The following is a 9,781-nucleotide window of genomic DNA, read 5'->3' as shown; positions in this document are numbered from 1 at the left end:
AACCTGAGCTTTGTCCATGGGAATATTATTATTAAGCTCAGAAGAAGATCATTGATCAAAAGAGTGTGGACCCCCACATATTCCACAACATATTGACATTTGAATGGCATTAGCAAACACAATACTCTGTTGCAACTATTTTGTTAAGGAAGCAACTTGAGCAATCAAGGTAGTGATTGCATCTAATTCATGAACCCCAGCTACCTTTCTGTTACTAGGCGTACGCTCATCCGACCATTGATGATTGTTTGTAGCCATATCTTCCAACAACTCATATGCCTCGTTGGCACTTTTACTCATAAATGCCCCTCCAACTGCAACATCAGTTATTGTGCGAGTAGTACTGCACAATCCATTTTAAAAATTGTTGACCAACATCCACTTTTCAATGCCATGATGGGGACATGTTCTCAGCAACTCCTTGAACCTTTCCCAAGAGTCATACAAAGATTCACCATCCAGTTGATAAAAATTATTAATCTCCCCTCTCAATTTAGTAGCTTCTGATGGAGGAAAGAACTTGGCAAGGATTTTCTAAGCCAAATCCTCCCAAGTATTTATAGAATTGGATTGAATGGAGTTCAACCAACTCTTATCTCTTTCCCAAAATGAAAATGTGAATAGCCTCAACCTGATTGCATAGTCGTCACTCCATTATACTTGAAAGTACCACACAACTCTAGGAAATTAGCTATGTGCATGTGTGGATCTTCAAAGGGTAGACCACAAAACTGTACTGTACCCCGAACCATTTGGAGGATCATTGGCTTAATCTCAAAATTATTAGCGGTAAGAGCCGATGGTCTGATACATGTCTGTACCCCCGTAACAGTAGGGAGTACATAATCCCTCAAACTTTGAACAATGGGATTCTCAGGTTGCACCTAGGCTGGCGTGGCCGGATACATCTTGCATTACCATTGTTCCCCACAACCTCATTATTTATGTTCTCATCCATGACAACAACAGAGTTCTCAACTCTCTTGTTCTTACCATTATGCCTGCAAGTCTTCTCAATCTCCGGATTAATTGGAACAATATTATTTGTTCACCTCCTTCTACACATATAATAAAATTACCTGAAATAGAAGTAAACAAATGCAAGAAAACCATGTTAGAAATTGTTTAAAAAGCAAAAAAATCATAAATAAAATTAACTATTTTAATATTGATAATTCTTCAGTCCCCAACAACGGCGCCAAAAACATGTTGCGAAAATTTAAAGCTACGCAAGTATACGTAATCACTTTTGTAGTTTATTTCGGTAAGACTGATATCGTTCCCATGGAGACTGATTATAAGTACCAATAGCCTATTTTATTTCTATTTGGTAATCAAAATTGGAATTTTTAAAACTAAAAATAATAAATAACATAATTAAATGAAGAACAACAAAGAACAATAATCTTGCAGTAAACTTGATTCAAATATATATGAGAAATTAAGGATTCTAATCTCTTCTACTATCCACTTTATTATTATTAATGCAATCACAAAGACGGTTCTTCTCATTAAGATGAAAGACATGCAAAGTGTTAAATATTCAGGTTAAGAAATATCAAACTCGACCTAATGCAAATTCTCTATATTTCTATGAGAAATTTAAACAATAGAAAGCAATGAACTCAGCCCTAAATCACATAGACCAATTTGATACTCTCGTTCTAAATGAAAATCTATGTCTATTCAATTTTATCATATCAAAATCTCACTTCTCAAATTTTGATTCAAATTCATAAATAGCATGTAAATGGTGCACAATCAATCACACATAATAAACACAAATTCACTAGATCTTAGATGAAGAAGAAATTGAAAACTTGCATTAATTCATAATAAAGCTTGAAGAGATTCATGTTTATCACTAAGAAATCCATAAACATGAAATTAACTTAAACTAAAAGTAAAAGGAGAAGAAAATAACTCTAAATGATCAATCCAATCTTCTTCCAAAGCACTCCTAAAACTCTTCTTCCAGTCTAGTTCTGCAAAAGTGCCTCCTTTTCTCTCTTTAATCGTGATTTAAACCTAATTAGCATTTTCTAAACATGAAATGACCAAAAGACCCTTCACTGAAAATCTGTGTTTTTCACATTTCTAGACATATCTTGCGGTCGCAGGAATGCCCTAGAAATGCCAAAACTTTTATGTTATTGCGGCTGCAAGACAGCCTTCCTGCGGTCGCAGAAAGTGCTCCGAAACACAGTTTTCTACCAATTTTTTGTAGAGTCCAAAGAACATTACTTAGCTAAGTTAGATAGTAGTATAACAGTAATAATAATATTATCTTTATGACTGTGGATTTTTGGTGCAGACCGGGATTTATTTGGACACTCATAGTAACACTTGTAGATTTTCTAAGTTTAACCTATAGTTTAAGAATATTAATTTTAACCTAAGGTTTGATTAATATGACTGATATTGAGGGTAATATTTATTATATTATAAGGTTTAGATAAGACCCAATAATGTAATAACACATGTCATGTGTATGTTTAATAATGATTAAGTATTTTGAGGAATAAATTTATTAAGGTTAAAATTTGAATATCCTAGGGTCAGTCAGTAGCTTTGAAAACGTTAGAGGGCTTAGTCAAGGCTGTTTACTCAATTCAAATGAATCTAAAATTGTGTAATTTCGTGTTTAATTATTTAGCGTATGCCGATATATCACAGCTATAGGGGGCGATATATCGCAGTACGGGGATACAAAAAACACGAAACGTCACACGATTGCCTCGAGCATACTGGCCCAGGCGATATATCGCCTACAGGGGGCGATATATTGCCTCCTTCAGGGCATTTTGAAACATTTTGAAAATTTTCTTCATTCAAACCTTTAACCTCTTGATTAGTCCAGCATCTTTCTAAACGAGTCTTCAGCCTCTGCTGAACGATAATTCAAATGTTTTTCACATAAAAAGCCATTATTTTTATTCAAGTTAAATGAAGATCTTTTCATTCCTAAACTCTATAAATAGGACCTAGTACCCAGCCATTTATTCATTCATCAAACTAAGTTCAGAGGCTGCTAGTTGCTAGGTTATTGTGAGAGTGTAAACACTTGGGTTGGGAATTATAAAGCATGATCACTATAAGCTTACCAAACACTTGGGAAGTAAGGTTTTATAGCATTTCGGTTCAAGGTTTAAATTGACTATATAAGCATTCAAGGTATTCCACACTCTAGTTCAATTGGTATTATTTTCTTTAAGTTCTCATAGTCTTCTACTAAGCATTCTAACCTTATTCTTTATTCTTGGTTAGGAAATCTAAGTTCTTGAGCATAAGATTCTTGGTAAGTGTAATTTGATGGTATAGTTCCTTCATCACTTTCATCCCTTTTCTTCAATATACTCACCTTGTTATAAATGGTTTTTAGGTGTGTTCTAAGGTCCCAAACCACTTCTCAAATCCCAGTAATTTTAGTATGGAAAATAGGATAGGAGTTATGTGTTATATGATTTATATGTTATCTTATGATTATGTGTTATGAAATATGCTATAATATGTATAATTGTAGACTTGGGCGTATGACACGTATAACTAACGAGCCCCAAATAGATTATGGGCGTATGACTTGCTTAGCTAGCAAGCCCCACTAATCTAATGGGCATATGACTTGTTTAGTTTATGGGACCCCAAGTAATAATGGCCATTATAGTATGTATGTGACATAAGTGTTATGATATGTTTTATGTTACATTATGAATTTTATGTATATGGTTATATGTTAGATTTTCCTTGCTGGGCATTAGGCTCACTCCTTTTTGTTTATATGTGTAGGAAATTAGCTTTAGTGGTGGGAAAGGTTCTTGGAAGCTTGGGGAATGTGTATTGAGGCGGAATGGATTCAAAGATCCGAGAGTTTCGATTCGAGGATGAAGTCTTTACTTATGGTTTTATGTGTATTTTTCTGCACTTATTTATGTAATCTCTTTTAATTATATTTATGTTATGTTTTCCTTTTAAAACAATGGGATCCCATATCCTACTTTAACTTTTATGTAAGTTTAACATTTGTTTTTACAAGTTTTAATAAAGTTATGATCTTTTCACTTGTGAGTTTTATTAAGGATTAGTGTTTATGTATAGTATTCGCTAATGGTCCAAAAGTCTAGAGTAGTTGGGTCATCACATTTTTGTCCTTTTGTTAGTTTTTCCTTCCACACCTAAGTCACCTAAGCCCTTCTTCACATAAAAATATACAAAAACAAGTGTAAGATAGAACAAAACACGTAATACTTTACTTGAAAAACACATAGATAAATGACTCTAAAACTTGCTTATCAAGGGGTACACTCAAGTTGAAGGAATTGATTTTGATGAGACATTTGTCTCTGTTGCAAGACTTGAATCCATAAGACTATTGCTAGCAATTTCATGTGTTCTTGGTTTTAAATTATTCGAAATGGATGTCAAATCTGCTTTTTAAATGGATTTTTGAATGAAGAGGCTTATGTTAAGAAACTCAAAGGGTTTGAGGACCCTCATTTTCCTAATCATGTTTTTAAGTTGCAAAAAGTTTTGTATGGGTTAAAAGAAGCCTCTCGGGCTTGGTATGAGAGTCTAACTGATTTTTTGGTCTCAAAGGTGTACAAGAGAGGAGGAATAGACAAGACACTTTTTATCAAAAATGTTGATACCAATATTATGATAGCTCAAATATATGTTGATGATATAGTGCTTAGTTCTAGTAATGTCTCTTTACTACATGAATTTGTGAAACAAATGCAGGAAGAGTTTGAGATGAGCATGGTGGGAAAGCTCAATTTTTTCTTAGGGATCCAAGTTAAGCAGCCAGATGAGGGAATTTTCATTCAACAAAGCAAGTATGTCAAAAATTAGGTGAAGAGATTTGGGATCGATACATCTAAACCGGCTACAACTCCCATGGGAACCATTGTCAAACTATCTAAAGATGAGAATCGGACAAAAGTCAATCCTACTCTTTACCGGGGTATGATTGGGAGTCTTCTATGCTTAACTGCTAGTCGTCCAGACATCAGTTACAGTGTTGGAGTGTGTGCTTGTTTCCAAGTGAACCCCATGGAGTCTCATGTTACTGCTGTAAAAATAATTATTCGTTATATCAACAATACTTTTGAATTAAGCATTGGGTACTCCAAAGAAATAAACTCTAACCTTGTGTGTTATAGTGATGCCAATTTGGTAGGAAAAATTGATGACCGCAGAAGTACATGTGGTGCTTGTTTTTACTTAGGAAACAATTTGGTTTCCTGGCATAGTAAAAAACAAAACTCCATCTCCTTGTCAACAACCGAGGCTGAGTACATAGCTATTGGATGCTGTTGTCTTAATTTGGGTTTGATCTTAAAACTTTGACCATTTTTTGTGATAATAAAAGTGATATTAAATTCTCCAAAAATCCTGTTCAGCACTCTCGCACAAAACATATTGACATTCATCATCATTTTATCAGGAAACTTATTGAAAACAAAACTCTTATTTTAGAATATGTTTAGACTAACAAACAAATTATAGATATTTTTACTAAAGCTTTAGACATGGTCAGATTTGATTCCCTCAAGAAATCCTTGGGGGTTTGTTTTATTTGAAATTGCCAATAACTGATTATCTTGCCTTGCATATGTGATTGTGTAAGTCTCTTGTCATGTTTGGAAAAATTTGGACCATATTTTTTCAATTTTTGGAAATTGAACATTATAATTCTTATACTTTATGAAGAATAAAAACCATATTTGAAAAATAGTAGACCCTCCAATTTATATTTGATCAAATCATTATGTTCGTTTTGGTATGAGCATTCCTTAATCCAGTTTCTTTTTCAGGCTCTATTTTGGAAAAGAGCTACCTTTACTGATTTGTGAAAGCTGACACTGTGTAAGTTGGTACTAGGTAATTAGAAATTCTATTGGAGGATACTCTACTAGTGTAAAGGGCCACCATCAATATAAGAGTTATAGCCTCCATTATGGTTTCAATTTGAAAAAGGCTACAATTGCCAAACATGGTCAATGACCCTAGCTTTAAAAGGCCAAAAAGAAATGCCAAATTCATTACACATGCTCACACAAATGCTTGTTGAATAGATTGTGTAAGAATGTTGTAAGACTCATACACATAATGAATTGATTAAAATATTTTTTTTGTTATTGGTAAATTCTTTTTCGAATTATGGTTATCATTAACCCATAATTTAGAGGAAGATGTTTATACGAAGATTCCTCCTGGCCTCGAAGGAAAATATGGAGAAGAAGCAACATGTCACTTAAAGAAATCTCTCTATGGCTTAAAGCATTCACCAAAAGCATGGTCTAAGAGGTTCAATCAAGTGATCAAGAAGCATGGGTAAAAACAAGGTCAGTCGGATCATACTTTGTTCTTCAAACTTTCACAAGATGGTAAGGTTGTAATTCTTATTATCTATGTTAAAGATATGATTCTAACCGAAAATGACCTTAATGGAATGGAGGAGCTTAAAATACTATTAGCCCAAGAATTTGATGTAAAATATCTTGGTCAGTCTCTCAACATAAGTATGTAATTGATCTACTCAAAGAGACTGGTATGCAAAGATGTAAACTAGTAGCAACACCAGTGGAACCCAAGGGGAAGTATAAGAAGAAAGAAAAGGAGAAACCTATAAACAAAGGGATGTATCAATGACTAGTGGGAAAATTGGTATATTTGTCTCACACCAGCCATGACATTGCCTTTGCAGTGAGCTTGGTCAATCAGTATATGTACAACCCTTTAGAAGAACACTTGGAGGCAGTTTATAGGATATTAAGGTATTTAAAGAAGACACCTCGAAAAGGTCTGTTGTTCAGAAAAAATGGATTAAGAGGCATAGAAGCTTTCACTGATGTAGATTGGGCAGGTTCAATTGAGGTCAGAAGATCAACATCTAGATATTGTACCAAGGTATGGGTAAATCTTGTTACTCGGAGAAGCAAGAACAACTTGTTGCAAGAAGCAGTGCTAAAGCTGAGCTTAGAGCTCTTGCTCAAGTAGTATGTGAATTGATCTGGATCAAACGAGTTCTTGAAGAAGTACAACTTCAAAGAGTGAATCCTTTGAAACTATACAACGACAATAAAACCAAACATGTGGAGGTGGATCGTCATTTCATAAAAGAAAAAATTGAAGAAAAAGAACTACGTGTCATTTATGTGCCAAGCAAAGAAGAAGCTGCTAATTTGCTAACAAAAGGATTATCAAAAGAAAGCTTTAATGAGCAATTGTGCAAGTTGGGCATGTGGGACTTGTTTGCACCAGCTTGAGGGAGTGTGTAGAAATAATCTGAATTATTAGTTAGTGTTTTACAGCTAAGGTGTAATTAATGTAAATTAGTTTATATCTAGAATATACCTTTTATACTCAGCCTATTTAAAGGTTATTCCTTTAGAAATGAAAATAACAATCAAGAGTATATTTTTCTACAGTAACCTTAGATGACCGATGATGAGTAGATTCCGGACATTAAGACTGGTGTGAATATGTGGGGGTCGTATAGTCGCATGTTATTTTCTTGGAAAAATTATGATACTTTATTATTAAACATTGCCTAGTTTTATTTTTTATATTGTAAAGATTATTATTTATTTTTCTTAAACACGAGTTATGTTTATTTTAACTTGTCGATAAAGAAGGTGACACTTTTCTGATTTATTAAATTTATTTTCAACGCTTTTATTTTCTAAAGTCATAGTTTGAATTCAGGGTGTTACAAGTTGTATCAGAGCCATGATGATACTGGTCTAGAACGCTCTCACATATTCATACAAGTCAGAAAATGGGTCGCCCCGTTACAAAGTAAGTACCTTGTTTTGTTTATATTATTTATAATCCTAGTAATTTGCAGTTTATTTTGATTTTAAAGTTTTTCAAAGTCTAGAACAATGAATCATAATGTGATTAGAGTCCTTAAAGCTATAAGGAGGATTCATGATTAAGCCTGGACCACCCAACATGAGAGAATATCTTTTAAGAATTGATACAATTCACTCAGCCATTAAGCACGTGATGTCTACTTTTAGGGCTTTACTTAAATCTCATGAAACACATATAGTTCTCAGACATTTGTTTACTTCACCATTAGCAGGGCCGAGTTTGGACTTAGTGTGAGAAGAGATTCTTTATGATACTAACATTATGGAGGAGGATAAATATGATGTCCTTATGTATAATTTTTCGTGAAATTTTTGCCTAATACAAGATATTGTTTTACCAAATGGGAAAAAAGGAGATAGGATGCATCACTTGACAGACATTGTTAGAAATATCTTTATGAATAACATTCCCAACACAACAAGTTTTATTACACTATAAATTGTTATCCTGAACTCACTTGGGATACGTTAGAGGAAGGATCTGATATAGAAGATTTGATCTTTTTTTTGGTTGATTTTTCTTAATAAGAAGTTTTAGTATAACTTCCGTTAGTTTGTTATGGATATTTATTTGTTTTAATTCACGTTTTTTTTTATTTATATTATGGATTTTTTTATGGATTTTTGTAATATTAAAATGGTTTTAAAATTTATTTTGGGCTCGGTTTAAAATGCAAGGTTTCAATTCCTCTCTTATGGGTTAGCCCATTTGTTTTGCATTATTAGATTGGGCCTAAGTAATGAATAACAATTAATAAGACGAGGGTTCAAATTCCTATCTTTTAGGTCCAAGTGGAAGTTAGGGGGCCATTAGTAGTGGGTATGACATACTGAACCTAGCCCTCCTCCATGGAAGATTCAATTGTTAAGGCCCATTTACCCAAGTTGGACTTAATTGTAGTAGGATTAGAGTATATAGACAGATGGGCCCTAATAACTATACATAATTGGTTAGAATAAGTGTTTCATCCTCAGTTGTAGATTTCTACGGTTTCTCTTTTGAACCTTTCTTTTGTAATAGAAATCAATGGATATCGAGACAAGACAATTTGCACGACTTAATGGAAGAGGCAGTGGTTGTGGAAGGGGTAGAGGACGCAGAAGAGGTAGAGGCCGCGGAGGCGGAAGAGTAGCTACTGTCCCTGTTCAGGAAGAAATTCGTGACATACTGAAAGCCCAAGAAATGCAAGAAGAACCTGGTGTGGCTGAAGTCCCTCTGAGCATAGAAGATGCCACAACTATAGCCATGAGAGCGAACCTGGAAAGGGAGAATGCCCGACTAAGGGCAGGACTTCAGAGGAGAGAGGAAGAACTGCGAAGGCAGCAATAATCCCAGTAAAACCGTCAACCATAATCGCAAAATATGGTACCCTTGTCAAAGTCTTTACAAATGGATGAACATCGCTTCGAGGTTGTTTATAAACTCTTCAGAAAGAAACAACCACCAAACTTTGATGGCGAGTCTGATCCGGTGGAAGTAGAAGAATGGTGTCTGTTCAATCTATACTTGAGCATATGAGACTGAACAATGAAGACAGGGTCTCATGTGCTTCTAGCTGCCTTAAGAGAGATGCCCACATCTAGTGGGACGTAGTGGCGCAGACCAGAAATGTGCCCACAATGACATGGGATGATTTTGTGTAAGTCTATAATAAGAAGTATTACATCCCTGCTATCTTGGCCACATGGGTGGACGAGTTCTGTAACGCCCTGGATAGCCAAGACCACTACACTGTGTACATATAAAGGTGCAGGACATGCTAATCAAGTCATTTAGTGAAAAACGTGTCACTAATCAAGATTGTGCTAGGGTTAAAAAGGTTTTGGTCTCAAAAGTTACACTTTATATAATTAAACAGTTTTATACATGGGATCCAAAAAAGAAACAGTGTTTAAGAGTTAGT

The 9,781-nt window shown here is 34.5% G+C and overlaps 1 non-coding gene across 1 annotated transcript; it reads left to right on the top strand.

The window, feature by feature from the left end:
* Positions 1-388: 388 nt before the first annotated feature.
* On the top strand, positions 389-495 carry LOC133780913 (small nucleolar RNA R71). Its single transcript, XR_009869719.1, has one exon. It is a non-coding gene; the product is annotated as a small nucleolar RNA R71 (small nucleolar RNA).
* Positions 496-9,781: the final 9,286 nt, after the last annotated feature.

The sequence above is a fragment of the Humulus lupulus genome, chromosome 5, assembly GCF_963169125.1.
Source record: "Humulus lupulus chromosome 5, drHumLupu1.1, whole genome shotgun sequence".
In the NCBI taxonomy this organism is placed as follows: Eukaryota; Viridiplantae; Streptophyta; class Magnoliopsida; order Rosales; family Cannabaceae; genus Humulus; species Humulus lupulus.
Note: the sequence above shows the minus strand (reverse complement) of the source record. Positions and strands in the feature narration are given on the sequence as shown.